The following is a 24,368-nucleotide window of genomic DNA, read 5'->3' as shown; positions in this document are numbered from 1 at the left end:
CACCCCAATAGGATACATACAAAGAAAGCTAGACATAGGCACATCATAGTACAGCTGTTAGAAACCAAAGACAAAGAGAAATATTATAAGAATATGGAAAAATATGACATATAACTTAAAAGGTCCAACAATAAAATTTAGAGTTGACGTCCCAATTAAAACAGAAACTGAAGACAGTGGAAAGGCATCTTTCAAGTGTTGAATGAAAAAATGAAACTGACAATTACACTTCTGTACTCAAAGATATCCTTCAAAAATTAAGTTGAATACATTTCAGGAAGAAAAAAACATTCACTGTCTGAAGATCTAGACTATAAGAAATAATAAGGGAGCTTTTTCATGCAAAAGAAAAATGATCCTAGAAGGAAACATATTGATGTAGGAAGAAATGAAGAGTACTAACATAAGGGATAAATATGTGGATAAATCTACATATTAAGTGTTTAAATACACACACACTCACATGTGTATGCATAAATATATATAATACATATCCATATGAATACAATACACAACATATATACACATAGACACTGTATATACAAGAACATATCCATGTGAATACAATACACAATATATATACACATATACACATATACAACTGTATATACAAGAATATATATATGTATATGTGTATTTATATAATATATGTGCTTAAAATATATGAAAAGTAATAGCAAAGGGGGGGAATAGAGTTAAAATATTATGCAAAACCTGTATTACCCAGAAAGTGGTAGAAGTATTCATTTAAATTATAATGTAATTTCTACTATTAAAAGACTAATAAATAGATAAAATAAGCTAATAGAAAGCATAAAAATTAATAATAAAAGATACAAACCCATTTGTAAAATAAGTAAGTCCTGGGGATATAATTTATAGCATTGTGGCTATGGTTAACAATACTGAATTGTGTATCTGGAAATTTCTAAGAGAGTAAGTCTTAAAAGTTCCCATCACACACACTCACACACACACACACACACACACACACACACAAACACACACAAATTTGTAATTCTGTATGGTGATGGGTGTTAACTAATGTTATTGTGGTAACAATTTCATAATATATACATATATCATATCATTACATTGTACACCTGAAACTAATACAATGGTATATGCTGATTATATCTCAATTAAAAAAAAAGAAAAGGTAGGATAGATGTATAATCTAAACAGAAGCTAAAGACTATTGAGGAGATGGTAAAAGAACATTTAATACTGAGCTACAGAAACAATTCAAATGAGGCTACTGAGAAAAGTTGTAGTAGGGCTGTAAGGCATTTTGAATAAGAATAAAAATTAGAATGAGAATAAGAATAATAAAAACATTTGATTGATTTCAGATCAGGTCATGATCTCACTGTTCATGGGATTGAGCCTTGTATGGGGCTCTCGGGCTTTGCGCTGTGTGTGGTGCCTGCTTGAGATTCTCTCTCTCCCTCTGCCTCTCCCTCTGTCTCTCCCTCTGTCTCTCCCCCGCTTGCTCATGCTCTCTTTCTCTCTCTGTCTTTCTCTTTCTCTCTCAAAATAAATAAATAAAAAAATAGAAAACAAAAATTTTACATTATTTACAAGAAACTATTTTAAATATAAGAATACAGAAATGTTGAAAGTGAAAAGTTTACAAAGTATTAAACAAAATAAAGTGATATAGCTATATTAATATCAAATAGACTAGACTTTAGGATAAGAAATACAACGAGAGATAAAGAGACCCATTTAACATTTATAAAAAGGGCAATTAAAGAAGTTGGTATACATAGCAATCCTAAAATTAAATTCACCTAAAATCATAGTCTCACAATACATATACAAAAATTACAGAAGTAAAAGGAGAATTAAATCCACAATCATAGTTAGAAATGTAACTTACCATTCAGTAACTAATAAAATAAACAGACAAAAGTATCAATAAGGATATAGAAAATATGAAAATCTTCATTAACAAACTAGATATAATTGATGTTTATAAAACATAACATCCACCAACTGTGAAATACATTATTTATTCTAGTGTATGTGGAACATTTATCAAAATAGACCACATGCTACATCATAAGCAAGTTTCAAAAAACTGCAAAGGACTGTAATCATCCAGAGTATATTTCCTGATCACAATGGGATTAAGCAAGAAATCAGCAAAAGGAAGACAACCACAAAATCTCCAAATATTTGGAAAATAACCAATGTACAAAAAAACCCCATCATAATGAAAATAAAATATTTTCAACTTCAGTACTCTCATCCACTGGTGAGACAGTCACTCTAGAACACTGATAGTATCTAATAAAAGTGAAACTACAAATGTTCTGGAAGTTAGAAATCCTACTTTTAATTACATACCTGACATAATTACATGTATAAGTGCATTAGAGAACATGTGCAAGAATGTGTAGAGCACCACATTGAGCATGGAGCCTACCTACAATAAATAAATATCAATCAATCAATCAATCAATCAACCAATCAGATAAGAAAAATCTAGCATATACAAACTATACTATCTAGTAGTAAAAATTATTATATGCCAAACATGCACAATTCTCAGAAACACAATATTGAACATAAGAAACCAGAGAAGGCAGACATAAAAGAAATTCTTCTGTTATGCTTATATTTATATGAAGTTTAAATACTAGCAAGACTAAGCTATAGTGTTTGAGGCCAGGATGGAAAAAGTACTGATTTGAAGGGAAGAGAGGCACAAGTAGTAACAACATATGTGTGATCTCCTGTACAAGTTCATTGAGCTTTATACTTTATACTCATAATTTGTACATTTTTTACATATATATATATAATATAATACTTATTAAATAAGTGAAACCATTTGTACTAAGTGAATAATAATAACAATACAACAGTTTAAAACATGTGATGTAGCTAAAGTAGTGCTTAGGGGGAAATTTGTACCCTTAAAAATGAATATATAAGGATAGAATAAAGGTTTAAATCAAGGATCTAGGCTTATCTCATGAAGCTAAAGAATTAAAAACAAAGCAAAAAAGTACAATGCAAAGTAAGTTGAAAGGGTATAGTAGACAGAAGAACAAAAATGAGTCAAACAGAAAATTAACTGAGTAGAAAAAATCCAACAAAGCCAAAAGTTTTTCTAAAGCTCAGACTATAGCTCTGTTTAGGTTGGCTGATATTGGCTAGGGTCACCTCCCAGACTTCTGGGTGGATTTAGTTTGCCATGTATTTCCTCAATCTGGGACCAGCACCTATCTGAGGATAAGTTCTCATCGTAAATGACAGAAGAGACCAAACAAAACCACTCAAATATAAAGCCTCTGCTTCCATCACATATTCTAATATTCCATTGGTTAAATCAAGTCATATGTCTAAGCCCAGCATGAATAGTCAGAGAAATATACTCTGCTTACTCTACAAGGGAGAACTGCAATGCAGCATGGTTTATAACTCTACTGGGAATGGGGAGAAAAGATTTGAGGGGAAAAAAAAACAAGTATACCAAAGTGCTATATTTATTTTAAAAATTAAATCCATAATTAAAAACATTCCTTTAAAGATATTCTAGACCTAGATAGCTTCACTAGTGAATTCACTTAATCATTTTAGGGACTCACACAAAATCTTTCAGAGAATGTTGAGAGGGAAATCTCTCCAAATCATTTATGAGGCTAGCATAACCTTGATACCAAAACCTTTTAAGGAAATTACAAGAAAAGAAGCTAATAGGCCAGTCTCTTTCAGGAACATAGACACAGAAGCACTAAACCAAACATTATCACATCAAATCAAATTGGTTGTGGTATAGCAGAATATTATACATTGATGAGAAAGAATATGTGATTGCTACATAAAATAATATGGACAACATATTGTTGAATGAAAATATACGTATTAAAAAGGGCATATACAGTATGATTCCATTTATAGGAAGTTATAGAATAAGCAAACTAATCTAATTTGATAGACTATCTATTAAATTTGGGGGTACTGACTGAAAGGAGGCATTATGAAGCAAGTCTTCTGGGTAACTGGCAGTGTTCTATATTTTTGACCAAGGGAGTGGTTACCTTGATTATTATTTATTTGTAAAAATTCATTGAACTATATACTTGAGATTGGAGCATATGTATATGCTAGTCTTCAATTAAAAGAAGTTTCCAAAAATTTTCTCACTAATATTTATAACTCCCTGAAGAGATTCTGAATAAATAGTTGTTAATATCGCTTCTAGCTCTAAAATTTGCGATTCTACTGCCAACTTCTGCTAATTGATTAGAACCTTTACTGTCTCCTTAACAACAGATCAACACTAAAAACAGCACTAAAAGATTTATATAATATAGAATACATCTAAAAATAGTAATAAGCTTAAGTGAGAAAAACACGTGAATGACCATAAATTATTTCGAATGGTTGGCAGTTTTCTTGAAAATCTCTGTTGTGAGAGGTAAGCCAGTACTTTAATTAGGACGATAGCATATTTTTATACTAGGGGCCAATACAAAACTAAAACTGAAATATTACAAAGCCAAATTGGTAGGCAAAAATATGACTATTTCAGGTCTGAAAAAAAGATAAATCTAAATGTCAAATTATGTAACTGAATGTTTTACCCTCGACAGTTTCAAAGCAATAGAAATGCCAACAGCAGAGTTCCTGAAATTTTGAGACATACAATTTATGACATAGTAGAAAAAGCACAGAATTGAGAGTGTGAAAAACTGTGTACTAGTTCTGGCTATGTCGCTTATTAGTTGCATGATTTTGAGAAAATAATTTAAAGTTTCCCAGTTTTATCCCCTTGTGTATAAAACTGGCATTAATAATATGTACCTCCTGGTATTATGAGGAGACTACAGTACATTTGTAATCTACCAATTATTATCATTGCTATTTATTTGCCCAGATTGTTTTTGAAGTACTTATCTATAGTTTGATTTTTCAAGGCTCTTGTCCCAACAACCTATTCAGAAACTTCCGAAATCCACATGGATCCCCCTGAGCAAATGGAAGTGTATGCAAGTGTTACATTCTAAGCTTATACTTATGCAATTCATCACAGGAGATAAACTGAGGTACTTCTCTTCCTAAAACAGACCAATTCTCCCTAAAGAAAGTATTTCCTCTAAATTTTTCCTTAGAGAAAAGTAAGGGACTACTACAAGATCAGACCAATACAACGTCAGCTAACATCTTGCCAAAATGATTCCCTCGGCCAACTGTGGCATGTCTACAAGAGTTCCACAATTTTCAGTTTGTGTTTTCACATATCTATATATGGTTTTGAATCCCAAGTCACTAAGTCAGTCTCTTCAATCTAATGCCCCTAGCTTCTCCAGACTAGACTCTCTATTTCTGCCAGATCTGGCTCACCAACAGCCCCAAACATAGCTCTAGAATGCCTCTCCTCCTGTCAGCCTGGTTCACTCCTACTCATGTTCCGAGTCTCAGCTGAGGTGTCATTTCCTCCAAGAAGCTTTATTTAACCCTCAAGCTCACAGAGGTACCTCATCTGTACTCTCTCTGCAGCCTGCATGTCTTTCACAGCAATCACGATGCTATATTGTTGAATGTTTATTGTCTGTATCCCTCTTCCCCCAAAATGGAAAATTCTTAAGAATAACCTTCTTTTTATTCTTTGTATCCTAGCATTCAGTGGGTTCCGCTTGCATCTTCATGCTAAACAAGTGAATAAGTGAATGAATGCATAAGTAAATCCATGAATAAGTAAAATAATGAAATGTATGATTCTCATTCGTTCCAGCCTCCATGTCTTTGTTCTCATGACTTAGGTCTCCCTGATTTACTCCCTTCTGCCCTACTCAAATCTTATCCATCATCAGTTACTGCTGGAGGTTGCACGCACTGAAGTATAAGCATTGATAACAAAAAATAAGATGTACTCCCTACCCTCAAGGGCCTTACAGTACATTAGGGAAGAGGTAGATGTAAATAACTGTCTACAATGCACTGGCAGAGTGAAGCAATGGAGTCTGAAATCATAAGAGAGGACGAATCCTAGCCTGGTATATCAGAGATATCTTCGCAAAGAAGGCACTTTCTGAACTATGACTTTAAGGACAGAAGAGGTTTCCAGGTAAAGGTTAAGGATTGGGGATGATGCAAAACATTTCAGACAGAAAAAAATATGAGCATGGGAATAGAGATGTAAAATGGCAGAGTGTAGGGAAGGATCCTAGAATCAAACTAAACAGTAAAGTTATGTAAGTGTTTAGGACTGCACTCTGGTCAATAAAAAAACATGAGACTGGAGCCCAGGCTTCCCAATTCTAGGTCCAGACTACTTTCATTACCCCTGAAATATTAATGTTAGATTGCATATGACTAACTTCTATGACTTTCCAATGGAAAATGCCCAAGTGTGGCACTTTGTCTCTTTAGATGGTGGGTTTCACCCCTCAGAACTCCTTTCTCAGTAGTTGTGGCAGATCTCAAGTAAATTTTAGCAGTTCACTCAATGGCTCAAAGGCTGTCATATAGAAAGACATATAGTTTGCTGAAATCCTGTGAAATCTTTAATCTTCCATAGCAATTTGGAGTCCTAGTAATAACTCAATGAAGCAATGTAAACAAAGCCCAAATATCACTCAATGATGAATTTCTCTGACAACATGTCTTTGTCTAAAGAATGACAACTTGGAGTTGCTGAAAGGAACCCGAGTAATTGTGCATTCTCAAGACAGATGATTTGTCAACCAAGACCCTCAAAAATGTTTCAATTATCCCAATTTTGCCCAAGTATCTGAAAAAAATACAACCTACCTACCGTAATACACAGTAGCTAATGCCTACAAAGATTTAGGCATTCTGCACTCATCAGCATTCTTCCTAACAACTATGTAAATATCAGTATCTCTATTATACAGGTGAGGAAACAGAGAAACATTAGGTCACATTTCTGAGGTTGCAAAGCTTGTGGAGATGGAGTCAAGATTCAAATTTGAATCTGATTCTAAAGCCAGTCATATTTTTGGTAACTCTAATTGTGCAGTTAAGCAGGTCCCCCCCACCCCCCTCAGTCCCCATCTCTTCTCACATCAAATTTAATGACCATGGTTGTGGAACCATGGAGAAAGTCCCAAAGAGTCACAGTACCTGAGTTATTTAACCACTGCTTTTCTGTGTGACCTCATTCCCATTGATAGGAATATGTCTAAATGATTTCTAAGGCTTTTAATAGTTTTGACAGTCTGTAACTCTGTGAGATTTTAAAATATTCTTGTATAACAACTTCCCCATGAAAAGGTCATGGCCCTGTGAGTTGCCTGTAGTGGGCAGATAGGAGGATAAAACCCTTAGAGAAATTGAATTGAATTCTCTAGGCTTATCAAAGTGGAAAAATAGGCACCTAGCTGCCAAAAAGTGAAGGAGTAAGTCCTTGGGAAATGAACTTAGTTAAGGCAGAGATTCTTGTGCATCAACACTGTCAGCAGCAACCTCAGTCAATGTCACAAATGCAGTGAAAACTCCAGAAAAATATATTGTTAGCTTTGCTGAAAATGATAGACCCTTTCAACTAAGTGGTACATTAGACTCCACATTAGATCTGGTCTTTGGGCAGAAGACCCAATATCTTACCCTAGTTATCCAAGCTGGTCAGCATTTTTAATGGTTCCTTCCCTGCCTATGTACAAGTCCAAAGGCACTCCATAAAAATTCAAGGCAGTTCATCTTTTCAACTCAGTTTCTCTAGACTCTGGCTCTCACCCTCTTCTTTTCCTATTTTTGCTTGATCCCTAGTTTCTGTTCCATTGTCTCACATCTGAACAAGAGAAGCTTGCTTTATTCACTTAATTTAAAACATTTTACTGAGTTAATATTATATCCCAAAGACAAATTCCTTGAAGTCAGTGATAGCTAGGATAAGATCTGAAAAATTAGTAGAATGCATCAAACAAAGAAACATAAAACTGGGAGTGGGAAATTAGGGGTGGTGAGGGGCCAGGGAGGAGGAGAGAGTTTCAAACAAGTAGAAAAGTCTGGGTAAATGATACAGGTTAAAGAAGAAATGATCAGGAAATTAAAAAACAGTGCACTATGGCTCAGGTGGCAGAATATGCTGAGGAAGTTATAAGGGTTGAAACTTAAAAGGTAAGCACAGGATGACAGTGGCTGTGGAACAGAGAATCCTGATTCTGCCATCTAGTAGCTATGTGACCAATCTCAGTTTCTTTATCTGTAAGATGGAGATAACAACTCCTCCTTCCTGTAGCACTTAGTTTCCAGCATTTAGTAGGTGCTTAAACATTCACTGAATCTGAATCCTGGAATGGAAAGGAAGGGTGAAACTGAAAAAGCATGAGACAGTGGGATTGGACAGTTTCCCTATGGGTTGTGCAGGAATAAGAAAGAGTGGATTTTTGGAGTTGTTTAGGTTTTCTAGTCTGGTATCCAATGAGATGACAGGGCCAGGTTAGGTTCAAGTACTTAGTCCTGTGCTTGTTACAATTTCCCAAAATTCAGGGCATAGAACCACCCCAGCAGTTTCCTCAATCATGCTGTGAGTTCTGCGTGGAGCCCTAAGAACGTTGTCAGCCATGAGATTCTCTCCCCTCCAATGCAAACACACATGGCACAGGCATATGATTCCCATCTGGATCCACCCCCGACTTCCGGCCAGGAGGCTGCTGTGTAGGCAGGACCGTCTGCCTTTGAATTTGCCAGTCTAACCTAGTACCCTGAGCCAGCCCTCTCCAAGCAGTAAAATACAGACTTGGCAAAATTCACACTTCCATAAATTCCTTTCAAGGGCTTATCTATCTCTATCTCTTTCTTACTCTGTCAGAATAGATTGACCTGGGCTGGAGATAAGTTTGCTCAGACTAAACAAATAGGTTTCTGTTTCTGGAAGAAAACAGGCAGCTTTTCCTTTAATCCAAGGAACAGATGCTGGCCCAGGAGGAGAATGGGCTGAAAGTCCCACCCATCACCCTAAGGCCATTAGGGCCAGGAATTGTTATTCAAAGAATCAGACACCCCCTTCTCCCCTCAGGTTCCCTGATAGCACCAGTGCCTGGCCACTGCAGAGTTATTACCATCATCATCTCTGCTGGATTCTATGCCCCAGTCAAATTGGCAGCATTCCTTCTATTTGCAAACAGATTGCAAAATAAGAACCCCAGGAAGGATGCAAGCTGGCCAAGCTCCAAGGAACCTTCAGCAGCGGTCATGCTAAATCAGGACTGCATCCTACTCCCTGAACAGCAGCAGGTGCTGGCACTGCTTCCTAGTGGCCTTGGGTCACTAAGGTCCCTGGCCTCTCCTCCCTCCTTCTTCCTGACTGGAATAATCATCCTGGGAAAAGGTAGAGGACAGAACCTCCTGGGAAATTATAATCAAGAATCTACCACTGAGATCCAAACTATTCGTAAGTTTCCTGACATGGGGGCTTTATCTCCATGAAGACTGGCCAGGAACATAGGACCAACGGAAAATTTCTTTGACTCATTTTCCTCCAAAGTTCTAAATTTTTAATTTCCTCTCTGTCATTCATGGTCCTCTACAATCTTGCCATTTGTTTGTATATCCAGCCTTCTCTCCTGAACTGATCCTTCTTCTCCTGCCCATAACCCTTTATTCAGTCCCTTGTTCATTTATCATCAAATAGGACCAAAGGATAAAACAATAATAACAATAGCCACTGCTATTTAAGTGTTTATTGTGTGACAGACTCTGACAAGTGTTTTACGAGTATTTTCTAGTTTAATCCAAAAAATAAAAATAAAACCCAAGAAGTAGGCTCTATTATTATCTTCATCTCACATTTGAAGAAACTGCAGCTCAGAGATTATAAGTACCATACCTAAGAAAACAGAATTAGTATGTGATATGTCTGGATTGAAATACCATTATTGTTTGAAACAATTTTTCTAAACTAGGTCTTACTGTTCCCATTTTACAGATGAGAGAACATGTCCAGAAATTTAGTAACATGCCCATGGTCATATAGCTTGTGGCACACTGGAACTCAAAATAAGACCTATTTGATTTCAAAGCCCTTGCTCTTAACCATTACTACTCACCTACAAAATAGATTAAATTACAGGAAGAAAAAAAAACCCATCTCAATGACTCAAGTAAGACAGTGTCAATGAAAACACATTGTAAATAGTAAGGCAACATTTGAAGTTAGTTATAACTGATGTTACTTACTTCATATGATAAACATGTATTTTATTCATTTATTTTAGTAGATAACTTGCTTTTTCTTCCTTTCCAAACTGTAAATATTTTGTTCCCCTTTCATCTTTTCACATTAGCTAGGATTTCAAGTATGTAAAATGTGGAATAGGAATGGGAAAGGGACATCTTTGCCTTGTTACCTGATCTTTGGGGAAAACATCCAATTTTCCCACTACAAAGTACGATTTTAGCTACAGGATTTTTGTAGATATTCTTTATCAAGTTGAGGGAATTCCCCATTTAGTCCTAGTTTACTGACTTTATTTTAAAATCATGAATGGGTGTTGAATTTTGTCAAGTATTTTCTTTTCTTTAGCCTATTGATGTGGTAGATTATATTAATTAATTTTCAAATATTGAACCAATTTTGCATTCCTAAAATACCACTTGGCTGCAGTATATAATTCTTTTTATACATTGCTGGATTCAATTTGCTAGCATGTTATTCAACATTTTTGTTTCTATGTTCACAATAGACACTGGTTTATAGTTTTCCTTTTTTGTAATGCTTTTACCTGGTTTTGGCGACAATTTTCTTTTATCATATAGTGAAGGTAAATATTATTTTTCTAACCCTCTTTTAGCAATTTGTGGACTTCCTTAGAAATCAAAGTTTGGGAGTCAAGTTCCAGATCTAGCCTGTAGTTGCAGATGTAGCAAAGGGCAAGAGCAGCAACTTTGGAGTCACAGAAACCTAAATTTGATTCCCAGTTTTGCCATTACTCTGTGGCCTGAGTCAGTATTTAACTTCAGCAGACTTCTGTGTTCTTTAATTGGGAAAATGAGAAACAATAATTTCTTCCTTGCAATGTTGAAAATGTAAACAAACAAACAAACAAACAAAACAGAGGCTAGATATATAGTAATAAAACATAATAAGATATGGACATTTCTGTGCCATTATTTTTAAAATATAATTTGAGGAGCGGCTGGGTGGCTCAGTTGGTTGGGCGTCTGACTTCGGCTCAGTCATGATCTCACAATCTATAAGTACAAGCCCCACGTCAGGCTCTGTGCTGACAGCTCAAAGCCTGGAGCCTGCTTCCGATTCTGTGTCTCCCTCTCTTTCTGCCCCTCCCTGTTCGCACTCGTCTCTCTCTCTCCTCTCAACAATAAATAAACAAAAATTTAAAAAATCTTTTAATCTAATTTGATAACAAAACTGGAGATGAGTTGGTATGGTTTTTTATAGCCCCTCCCTGAAGAGAAGGCCCACAGGCCTCTATTAATAGCTTCGGCATAATACCAGGGCCACCATTTTTTCCACAAGACAATTATGACCTTGTATCATCCCTTCTGAAACCCTTTGAACAACTTCCTATTGTCTTCAGAACAAATTCAAAGTTCTTTAATACAGCAATTGGTGCCCTATATGATCATCCCTGCCCGTCTCTTAAGACGTATCTCTGCCATTTGTGTGCTCCAATTCAGCCATGGAAATGATGGCTAGCTCACTGTGCTGTTCTACATACACTGCTAAAAATGCCTTCTTGGAACTCTCTGTGCCTGGGTAATTATTTTTGAATGCTCACAATTCAACCTATTATCCCTCTCCTCCTGGGAGCTCCTTGAGAACAAGGACCATGTCTTATTCATTTGTGGTACAAAATAGGTGCTCAGATAATGTTTACTAATTATTAACAAAAGAAAGGTCCATAGGTGTATCAATACCCATTGTAAAGTGGACATTCACTAATCAATATCCCTCAACTCACAGGATTATTTCTATTAGGAGCTCTCCTAATTACTCCTGGCTATGGAACAATTAGACTTTGCTGATTTCCTCTCCAGAGGAAAAGCAGACAGTCACCTCACTGAAAGGTGAACCTTCCTCTTTTCTTCCACCCCTTTCCCCCTTTCTTTGTAGAGCAAGCCAATGAAAGAGTAGTAATTAAGAGAAAATCTACACTATAATTATGGTAGCATTTAACATTGTATTGGCATCTGTAAAAGAAAGAACTCTGGAAATTGATGAACAATGATGTTTTTTCCTATCTTTCAGATGCACTTTTTTATTTTACTTTAAAAATATCATCACTTTTGACACATGTCTTAACAGTTTTTAAATATCTAGATTTTCTATTTTGGGGGTAATTCTTACAAAATAAGTGGTATTAAACTGCTAGAGTTAGAAGGAAACTTAGAGACAATTAGCTTAACTCCCTTATTTTATATTAGTGGAATTGAGGTTGCAATGGGGAGATGTGACTTATCTAATGTCACACAGAGTTAGGGGAAAGAGTGTCAGTGAAGAGAATACACATACAGGCTTCAGAAGATCTTGGGCCTCATGGCCTCTCTGAGGGTCAGTTCTCCCTCTATAAAGCTGTTAATAATACCTATATATTGTAAGGATTAAGGGAGTTCACCATTCAAGTGACCTAATACCAACTAATTTAACTCTATAATGATAGTTATTTTTATTACAATTTATGGTAAATAAGGACTAAAACTTTTCTGCTATGCCACATAGTCTTTTTAGGTAAACACAACATTTCTACCAAAGAGGATAGTAGCCAAATCCAAATGGGAAGAGAGCAACAGAAAAAGAGAGAGAAGGAAAGGGGCAGGCACGGGGTGATGGAGAGAAGGGAAGGAAAGAAGTAAAGGAGATTTCAGCTTAAAGACTTATATTTGACACAAGTCTATTGTATTGCTCAATCTAAGATTCCATACAGATGAATACTCATGGACTCCATCCGGTCTGAGCTACTTAGCTAGAAAACCTGTGGGAATTTATCACTTGAGGAATCTTTGAGATGGTAGCTGAAGGAGACAGGCAGCTACAGGGAAGCAATCCATAGGTTACCTGGTTATAGATGGTTTCCAATGCCCAACTCTGCCTAAAATATAGGTAGGTGGATGGGGCTTAGAAAATAAGCAGAAGCCACAAAGGAAAGTCATCTGGATCACACTCTGAACCACCTTATTTTATCTTATAGCCTACAAGTGCTAGGTAGGATGAAGGATATTTAAGTTTAGCCACCTGTCCAAAATAACTCCAGAATAACTGTTGTTCTCTTCAATGAACCTCACTTTCAATATCTGAAGAATATGGGCAATGAAAAATCAGTAGGGTTATTGTGAAAATGAACATTAAAATAAGTAGTGTATATAACAGGACTTTTCATGTTATATAAATCAAATTACAAATGTTACACATAATTATTACTGAAAAAATTGTTTTTCAGGATTTTTGTTCAATAATGGACTCCAATGTTTTATTAAGTTGAACTAAATTTACTAATAGCACTGACATTGACTGAGCACCTTCTATGTGCCAACACTACTCTAAGCACTTTATAGAAAGTAACTAATTTAACCCTTACACAATGCTATAAAATAGGTACTGTTATTGTCATTTTTTTCAGATTAGGAAACTGAGGCCAGAGAGATTAAATAACCAAAAGTTATTTTTATTAGAGCCAATACATGAACCCAAGATGTCTGGATCTAATCTCAACTTATATAATAAACTATACTTAATGAAATTATTTAATTATGATTTCTAGAATTACATTGGCACCTATTTGAAGCTTCTCTTTGATTCAGTAAATTGACATGTGTAATGAGTTATGTATACATTATAGGAAATGTACTGCTTCTTAAAAAGCTAATCATTATGATGTCATTAAAGGAGATAAGAAGAATAAAATCAACATCTACTTTATTGCGTAGTTGATATTTTCATTACTGGTCTCAGAAACTAACAAAGTTCATTATTTTTATGGCACAACATTGAATTAGGTTTAGAATTCATCTTTCTGGTCCCTACTACCCAGGTCAGTAAAAGTCCTTTCTATCTCTCTTGCTATAGACTCAAAATTTCTGCCCGCCCTCCAATTCATATGTCAAAATTCTTTTTTTAAGTTTATTATTTATTTTGATAGAGATATAGAGAGCAAGCAGGGGAGGGGCAGAGTGAGAGGGAGACAGAATACCAAGCAGGCTCTGAGCTGTCAGTGCAGAGCCCAATGCGGGGCTTGAACTCACGAACTGTGAGATCATGACCTAAGCCAAAATCAAGAGTCAGATGCTTAACTGATGAAGCTACTCAGGCACCCCTCATATGTTGAAATTCTAATCCTCAGGTAATGGAATTAGGATGTGGGGTCTTGGGATGGGTGGGTGATGAAGGATTAGTGACCTTAAAAAAGAGACCCAAGATGGGGCTCCTGGGTGGCTCAGTCGGTTAAGCTTCTGACTTTGGCTCAGGTCACGATCTCACTATTTGTGAGTTCAAGTCCCACATAGGGCTCTGTGCTGACAGCTTAGAGTTTGGAGCCTGCTTTGGATTTGTGTCTCCCTTTCTCTCTGCCCGCCCCCACTCTCTCTCTCTCAAAAATAAATGAGCATTAAAAATATTTTTTTAAAAAAGAGACACCCAAGGAATTACCCCTGCCCCATTCTGCCAAGTGATGTTACAAGTGAGGACACAGCCATCTATGAGGAAGCAGGTCTTACCAGACACCTTATCTGCTGGAGCCTTGATTTTGGACTTCCTGACCTCCAGAACTCTAAGAAATACATTCCTATTGTTTATAAGCTACCCAGGTTATGGTATTTTCTTACAGCTGCCCAAAAGGACTAAGAAGTAAAACTGATACCAAGAATGGGATGTTGCTATAATAAATACCTAAAATTGTAGAAGTGGTTTTATAACTGGGTACTGGGTAGAGGCTGGAAGTTTTGAAGTGCACAGTAGAAAAAGCTTGCACTGCTGTGAACAGACTGATAAAGGCTCAGAGGAAAGAGAAGAGCTGTAGTGAAAGCCTCAGTCTCCTTAGAGAATATATAAGTGGTTGGGAACAGAATACTGGTAGAAATATAGACAGTAAAGCCATTCTGATGAGGTCTCAGACAGAAATACAAATATGTTACTGAAAACTGGAGGGAGGCTGATCCTTGTTATAAAGTGGCAAAGAACTTTACTGAATCATGTCCATGTCCTATTGTTTTGTGGAAGACAGAATTTGTAAACAACAAAATTTGTGTTGAAAGGGTGGCTTGGTTCCTCCTGACCATTTATAGTAAAATGTATGTAGAGAAATGACTTAAAAATGGAATTGTTAATCAAAAGGAAACAGACCTCAAAAATTTGGAAAATTCTCAACCTATCCATTTTGAAAGGAATGAGAAAACTTGCTCAGGAAAGAAAACAAGAGTGTGCCAAATTTGATTAGGAGATTAGTATGGATCAGCCATTTAAACAGAAGCCAGGAGCTGTTGTCCAAAACAATGGAAGAGTGACTCCAAAGGCATTTTGGAGATCACTGGCACTGTCCTTTCCATCACAAGCTCATAGTGCAAGGACTTAATTTCAAAGAAGGAGCCACTACTGTCCCTGTGTCACATCAAGCTTCATGTAACAGGTTCCACTTCCCACATTCCAGTGCCACTCTTCTTGGCTGCCCCCAGATACAATTCCAGCAGGCCCTGGTGCAGCAGTGAGTTACACCCAGCAAAGCACAAGGATCGTGGCTCCTTCCACCTAGATTTTTTTAATATAAATATTTATTCATTTTAGAGAGAGTGTGTGTGAGCAAGAAGTGGCAGAAAAGGGGACAGAGGATCTGAAGTGGGCTCTGCCCTGACAGCAGTGATCCTGATACAGGGCTTAAACTCACAAACCGTGAGATCATGACCTGATCTGAAGTTGGACACTCAACTAACTGAGCTGCCTAGGTGCCCCTACCTTCACCTAGATTTTGAAGGAAGGAGCCACCTTGAGAGGGCTGCAGCAGGGGCAAGGCCACCACGGAGAACCTCCAATAGGGCATAGGCTAGAGGAGGAGTAGAGAATGAGATGCCCTGAAAACCCCAAACTGGTAGAAACACCAGCACATGATTCCAGCTTGGGAGAGCAGGAGCCATGCAATTTCATGCTATGAGAGCTGCAGCTTGGGCTGTACCCAGCAAAGTCATGGAGGCAGGGCCACCCAAAGCCATGGGAACAGAGCCACCAGAGCCTTGGTGACCCAAACCTTGCTTCAGTGCGTCCAGAAAGCAGGAACTTTTCCCCAGGGGGCCTGAAGGGCAGAGCCTTGAATCAGAGATTATTTTTCAGCCGTAAACTTTTGGATTTTCTGGGGACATGTTACCCCTTTCCTCTTACCTATTTTTCCCTTTTGGAATGAGAATGTCCGTCTTACACCTGTCCCACCATTGTATTTTTAGAAGCATATAATTTGTTTGATTTACAATTCCACAGCTGGGAGGGAATTTGCCTCAGGGTGAATTTTACCTTGAGTCTTAACATGCCTGATTTAGATGATATTTAGATAAGACTTTGGACTCAGACTTTTAAGCTGAAGTTGGAGTGAGTTAAGACTTCTGGGGCTATTAAGATGGAATGAATGTATTTTGCATGTGAAAAGGACATGAAAGGGGGGATAGGGACAGAATAGTATAGACTGAATGTTTGCCTTCTCCCCAATTTCCACAAAACTCATATGTTGAAATCCTAACCCTTGAAGCGATGGAATTGGGAGGCAGGGCCTTTGGGAGGTTATGAGGTCCTGAGAGCTCTAACCATAGGTTTAGTGCCCTTATAAAAGAGGTTCAGAAAGGTCTTTTGCTCCCTTCTGCCAGGTGAGGTTATAATGAGAAGACGGCCATCTATGTGGAAGTGGGCCCTCTCCAGACACCAACTCTGTTGGAGCCTTCATCTTAGACTTCTGGCCTGCAGAGCTGTGAGAAATACATTTCCATTGTTTATAAGCTACCCAGTCTGTGCTATTTTGTTATAGCAGCACTAATGGAGTAAGACACCTTTCATGTGAATGTTTGATTTACATAGCAGGCTTTTAAAAAGCAAGGAAGGGATCTGTTCAGTTACTGAGCGAGAAAGATCCATAATGAAAGCTTAGGAATTGTTGGCTTGTAAAGATCAGAAACCCACTCAAGCTCCTCTCAGAAAAGTGGGGTTTATCTTAAAAATGTTAAAGATAATCAGCACTTCTCTGCACCTCAAATGGACTTCATGGTTATTGGAAAACAGCCAGGTAGTTTCTCTCTCTCCCTCCTTTTTTGTGAGGGCAGGGGGGATATTTCACTTAAAAAAATTTTTTTGACAAAGGTTCGGAAGCAATTTGTTTGTTTGTTTGTTTGTTTTCCCGCTATAGTTACTTTATTTTTGGAGGAAGCAAGGAGAAATGGTGAACACAGCACTCCCCTTCATTTAATTACAAAGACAGCCTCACAGTCCCTTGTTTCTGATATGTGTTCACTTCATTCTTCTCCCTCTTCATTAGACTTTTCTACTCAACTACTTCCATGTGGATATCATATCCTTTACAAAGTTGGCCTTAGGCCCAAATCAATCAGACTTTCTAGCTGTTTTTTATAGTCAACCAACAAATTCCCTAATTTCCAGAAAAAGAAAATGAGACTGGTTTTAGCTTGGATCACATAACTAATGCTAATCTATTTTGGGGTTGAGATCACATGGTACATAGGGTTGTTTCTTCTAGGTTGTGACAAGTTCTTCTTGAAGGGTATGTGGGGATAGAGAAATGATAGGTCAAATACAGTATTATTCATCTGAAAATTTATTTCCTCTGTTCCTACTGTTTGTTTCCTATTGCTTAATTCCTCTTTCAGTCTGAATTTTCTTGAGAATATGTGTCTGATCTTACCAAGACTGATTATCCTATGGGGATACTATGGCAAATTTCATCATCATAATCCTTTACAGTTTGCCCCACTTTTCAGATGAGAAAGTAGAGGCTAGTGAAGTTCACATCACTTACATAAGGGTAAAATGAATTCAGATTCTGTGTCTCTCCACTACATTATCTTTGAATATCTTCCAAGTCCATAACTTTAGAGTGTGCAAATATTCAGTACCAGATGACACTGAGAAGAAAGAATTTCTCTGGAAAGAGATTCTTATGTACTCTTGAACCAAGTCATCTTGTAATGTGTTCTCTTATGACAAATGGAAATTTCCATATATGGCAAGTTTGTCCGTTTTCCAAAGGCCCATCCAGAAAATACTGTCTCTGTCACTAATCACTCCTACCCAACACCTTGACCCTCAACAAGGAAATACAGCTGTAGTCTATTTGATAAACTTTAAAATCATCTGATGAGGTAAAATAATGTAATTTTTGCAGAGAAACAGACCTGGGTCAGAATTCTGGCTTCAACATATATAATCTGTTTGGCCTCTACTTCCTCATTTGCAAAATAAAAGCAATGAATGATCCCAACATAATAGGGTTAAATGTGAAGACAAAAGGTACTACAAGTATAATGCCTGGAACAACAAATCCTATAAATTATTTTATGTAACCCAAATTTATTATTCTGTGTCTACTACTTAGTGCTAGCCCAGTAGCCTAACAATGTGCTAGGCTCCCGATGTGCACTGTTATCATGTTTTGAGATGCACACCTACCTCTCTAGCCAACCATTCTGTTTGCAGGTGATAGATTTTCCCTTCATTCCTCCTGGGGACTTTCAGGTAGGTCAAGAAGATGAAATAAAGAAAGACCTCCCCAGTCTGACGAGAATCATCATCTGTGCTCCTATACTTGCATGAGGACACATATACAACTACCATTACTTTTAATTTTACTATGCTTAAGTCATTTAAAGGGATGAAAATAATGTAGCTAAATGTTCTATTGATTAGACACAAATATATATGTCAAATATTATGACATGTATTGGGGAATATATTTTGGGAACAGCAAGTGATGCAAAAAGGCTGAAGTTTAGTCTAGAATAGGCAAGAGTCTGAGAAAATACAAAGGGATATTAACTGTATTGAGCACTCTGTACTAGACTATGTGATACACTGTATACAGTCTGTCTTATTTGAAGATAGAGATAGCATGTAGGTTATACATCTCAGATACATATGAGAATAAGTGATCATTTTATAGGCTGAGTACATAGGAGTTGGTATTAGTAGTCTGATAGCAATCAATTCAATCTGATCACAATTGCAAAATAAATGGGAAGTAATACTATGATGACTAGGTGTAGCAGGAAAAAAAAGGCTGGATGGTAGGAAATAAGTTCTGGTCTAGGTTCAACTTTCTGTGTGACCTTTGACAGGTTACTTCGCTTGCAAAAATTAACTTAATTGCTATGGTAAACTTTTCCACTGTTGATGACAATGCCTGTTATGTTGTTCAGAATTTCTTATGTGTATGTACCTCTGAAGGCTGTAAACTTCCTTGTGCATAAAAACCACCTGAGGAGGGGCGCCTGGGTGGCTCAGTCGGTTAAGCATCCGACTTCAGCTCAGGTCATGATCTCACAGTCCGTGAGTTCAAGCCCCGCATGGGGCTCTGTGCTGACAGCTCAGAGCCTGGAGCCTGCTTTGGATTCTGTGTCTCCCTCTCTCTCTCTGCCCCTCCCCTGCTCATGCTCTGTCTCTCTCTATCTCAAAAATAAATAAAAACATTAAAAAAAATTTTAAAAACCACCTGAGGAGCTTATAAAAAATGCAGACTCCTATGTGTATCCCAAGGACAAAATATGCTGATACAGTGCATCTGAAGTGGAGCAGGAATCTATATTAGACAAGCACCTTTGATCATTCTGATATTGATTATCCATAGACTGTGATTTAGCAAGAATTACCTAATTCAATACATTCCCTTTTCTGCCTTGGCTACCAGGAAGCACAGTTCAGTTTTACATTCACTCTTCCTTTCATTTCTTACCTCTGGTTATCTTATCCTTGTTTCAATGGTCCTATTGTATCATTATGGGTTTTTTTTTTCAGTATTGTTTTTTCATTGTTTTTAATGCAAATATTTTGCATTCTTCCCAGGAGTGGTAAATATAAATAATAAAGAAATAAAACCACATGGTCATAAACATTTTGGAACATAAAAGTTGTACGTATAAGATAATCCCTATGCGACTATCAAATTTGGAATTGCATTATTCTATAATGCTAACAAATGCACTATCAAAATCAATTTTAAATATTAAGGACCTATTCATACCATGTACTATGTCAGTGAACAAAACAGACTTATAAAATTGAGTGCTATAAAAAGTAGAGAAGGTCACAGAAAATGAGTGTGGTGTAAGGGGCAGGGGGGATAAAAAAGTTTCCTTTATTAAACAGAGAGGTCAAAGAAGTTTTCCCTTGAAAGTTGGTTTACAGCACATATTTAAATGAGGGAATGGAGTTAGCCAATCATATATCTGAGGAAAGAGTATTCCACACAGAAGGAACAGATCCATAGGAGGATCCCAGAATATTCAAGGAAAGGTAAATGGTCAATGTATCAGGAACAGGATGAGGGACAAAGTAGCAAGAGATGAGATCACAGAGGATACAGGGGGCCAGATTAAGTAGTTTGTTATAAATTATTTTAAGATCCTCTTATTCTAAGTGAAGTGGGAAGTATTGGAGAGTTTTGAGCATAGTCTTGGCTACTGTTTGGCAACAGACCAAAATGAGGCAAAAGTAGAAGCAGAAAGACCCATTATGAGGCTATTGTAGTAATCCAAGTGAGAGATGATAGTGGTTCAGACTAGAGCAGCATTGGTGGAAAAGCCAATTGGATTTTCTAAATGATTAGATGTGGCAGGTAAGAATTTAAGAGATATAGGGCTTCTACTCAGACGTTGGTCTAACTGATGAGAAAATCCTGTCTAAATTATGTCCATGATCAATGGAATTCATATAAGCCTCTCTTTAATCTGGTTACATAAAATAAACTTTGAAAAATAAGCTGGATTTGATTAAGGAAGAGTGATTCTGATCCTATAGCATTCACTTAAGCCAATAGGGTATCCTGTAACACACATGACTCTATGACTATCACAGAATTTCTGGCCTCAATGGAAGAAGCACAGGTTGGTCAGTTGGTTCATATTTATATATCACTTCTACGTCTATTCTAAACACCTCAAAAAAACACAAAACATAAAAAAAACAAAAAAGTACTTCTGTAGTACATATTATTATTATTCCCTATATTATGAACAAGGAAACTGATGCCCAGAGAGGTTAAAAAATATGTCCAAGCTCACATAGTGAATATATTGGGGAGTTGGAGTTCAAACCCAGCAGCCAGGCTCCAAGATCTCACTCATTAACTGCTATAGTATATAATTTCTAAAAACTTCCCCAAGCCTCAATTTTTCATATGAAAGTTGGGATAATAATAGTATTTACTTTATAAGATTTTTGTGAGCACAAGAAGAATGATTATTTAGTCCTTACATTAATAGTAAATAGCTATCAGCATTATAACAATGTTATTGTTGATTTAAAAAGTTATGACCATTATTTTTGTCAGGTCCTCAGAAGGTTATTCCCACTCTACCTATTAGTAAATTGGAGCTCAATGATGATTATATGATTTTCTTAGTCATAGAAGTGAGGGACAGGATTTTATTTCAGATCTCATGTTTCTAAGGTCTTTTAAAATTCTTTTTCATTTTCTCAGTAGATGAAGTATACAGAGATGTGGAGGGGCACTGAATGATGCTTACAGTTCACAGAAACACTACTTAGAAGCCTATATAAAAACCTGTAATATAAAGGGAATCTACAAAAAGAATAAATAGCTTCCCCATATATCAGCAAAACCCAGTTCCAAAATATAATAAAAAATATCTAATGTTCACTAGCAATAAAATAGAAACTCCCTCCAAATATACTTAACAAAAAATAAAGAACTTGCATAAATAAAGTTACCCAAGCTCTATTATGGATAGAAAAAGATGAAACATACCATGTTCTTATATGGAAAGTATTATTAATATTATATGTCAACTCTGCTTAAATTATTCTATGGATTTAACACAACTTCAATGAAAACACCAAAGATAATTTTAGAATATGAGAGAGTAATTCCAAAAATCATCTTTCAAAACACATTAAACATTAAAAAATACTTAAAAAAAAGAGTAGCAAAGGGGGCCTTAGGTTAGAATAGTAAAATATATTACAAGCTTACAAGTATTAAAACAATATTCTAATGGTATGGAAATAGCTATAAAACAGAACAGTACAGAAAATCCTGAAGAACTCATTCACTCATTTATTATCCCACAGAAATTTACTGAATGTCTGCTGTGTGCCAAAAACTATTCTATGCTCTGCGAATACAGAGAAATAAAAAGATAGAATTACTACTCTCATAGAGTTTAAATTACAGTGACCTAAAGTAATGAAAGAAATATCTAATATGATAAAAAAAAAACCTTTTCATGGAGAATTAATAGATTTTTCAACCAATGTTGGATAACTGCCTAAACATAATCATTGAGAAAGAACTAACGTTAAGTCTCTATGTCTAAACTTACTAACCAAAAAAAAGTAGATTAGAGATTGTAGAAGAAGGAAATGGAAGAAAACTAGGTGGAGGAGATAGAGAGGAGAAGAAGAGGAAGGAAAGAAAGGCCAAGCCAAGCTACAGAACCCTTAAAGAGAGTATAAATTAACAATTAGTTACATACTCTTAAAATGAAAGGGTCTTTCCTTATCTAGCTATAGAGAAATAAGAACCAAAGAAAAAAATTATGGATATGACAATTTGAAAATCAAAACTTCTGAATATCAAAAATAATATAAAGAAAACTGAAAGGTAAGTAATAACATGGGAAAATATTCAATTCTATAAATAGAAAAAGTTAATTTACTCAGAAAGTTTGCACTGGAGAAAATGAAAAGATATGCCACAAACTGGGCATATTTTACAAATATTTTCCTGTATTCAGAAATGAACAAAGTACCTAAAATGCACAAATACTTAAAACTCAACAATAAAAAGCATCCCAATTAAAAAATGGGCTAGAAATCTGTAAAGATATCTCAGCAAAGAAGATACAGATGGCAAAATAAGCATATGAAAATACGGTCAATATCATTTGTCATTAGGGAATTGCAAATTAAAACAACAATGAGATGCTACCTAATAGAATGACCAAAATTCAAAACAAATGCTAGTAGAGGTATAAACAGTAGGAACTCTCATTCTTGCTGATGAGAATGAAAAATGGTAAAGACACTTTGGAAGACACTTTGGTGGTTTCTTACCAAACTAAATGAATTCTTACCATACGATTCACCAGTCATTAGTATTTATCCAAATGAGTTGAAAATGTATGTCCACACAAAATCTGCACACAAATGTTTATAGAAGCCTTATTCATAACTTCTGAAACTTGGAAACAATAAAGGTGTCCTTCAATAGGTAAATAGATAAACTATGATATTCTACACAGTGGAATACTACTCTGCAATAAACAGAAATAGATCATCAAGTCATGAAAAGACATGAGATAAACTTAAATGCACATTGCTATGTGAATGAAGTCAACCTGAAAGGGCTACATACTGTATAATTCCAATCCAATCATATGACATCCTGAAAAAGGCAAAACGATGCAGACTAAAAGATCTGAGGTTGCTAGGGAGCTAGGGGAATGGAAAGAAAGAAGGATGAGTAGGTGGAGCACAGTGGATTTTAGGGGTAGTGACACTATTATTCTGCACAAAACTGTAATGGTAAATATATGTCATTTTACATTTGTCAAAATGAATAGAATGTACAACACAAAGAGTGAACCCTAATGTAAATTATAACCTTTAGTTAATAGTAATTTTATCAATATTGACTTATCAAAATTAATAAATATACTGCACTGATCCAAAAAGTTTTCTAACAGGGAAAATTGGAGGGGGTGAGTAGCAAAAGGATATGGTAACTCTCTGTATTATTCACTCATTTCTATAAACCTAAAACAGTTTTTTAAAACAAAAGTCTAGGGGCACCTGGGTAGCTCAGTGGTTAAGCATCCTACTTTGGATCAGGTCATGATCTCGGGGTCCATGAGTTAGAGCCTCCAGTTGGACTCTGTGCTGACAACTCAGAGCCTGCAGCCTGCTTTGGATTCTGTCTGTCTGTCTGTCTGTCTGTCTCTCTCTGTCCCTCCCCTGCTCATAGTCTGTCTCTGTCTCTCTCAAAACTAAATAAACATTGGGAAAAAAATTTAAGTCTATCAATATAAAAACAATATCTTTCACAATCAAAAAAATTGCCATTATGAGAGGGAGGGGGAGAGAGAAATGGAGGGAGAGAGAAAGGACATGAACCAGAGAACTGCTAAAGAAAAAAAAATCAAAATAAAATAAAATTATAAATTTCCATTATTCTAACTTAACAATAAAGTTAAATAATTAACAAAAGGGCACT

The 24,368-nt window shown here is 36.2% G+C and overlaps 1 protein-coding gene across 7 annotated transcripts in view; it reads right to left on the bottom strand.

The window, feature by feature from the left end:
- Positions 1 to 24,368, bottom strand: part of BEND5 (BEN domain containing 5) — a 1,448,520-nt gene that overhangs the window by 744,996 nt on the left and 679,156 nt on the right. The window lies entirely within an intron of this gene.

Source organism: Panthera uncia, assembly GCF_023721935.1.
Source record: "Panthera uncia isolate 11264 chromosome C1 unlocalized genomic scaffold, Puncia_PCG_1.0 HiC_scaffold_4, whole genome shotgun sequence".
In the NCBI taxonomy this organism is placed as follows: Eukaryota; Metazoa; Chordata; class Mammalia; order Carnivora; family Felidae; genus Panthera; species Panthera uncia.
The sequence above is the reverse complement of the archived record's forward strand: the minus strand, read 5'-3'. Positions and strand labels throughout refer to the sequence as shown.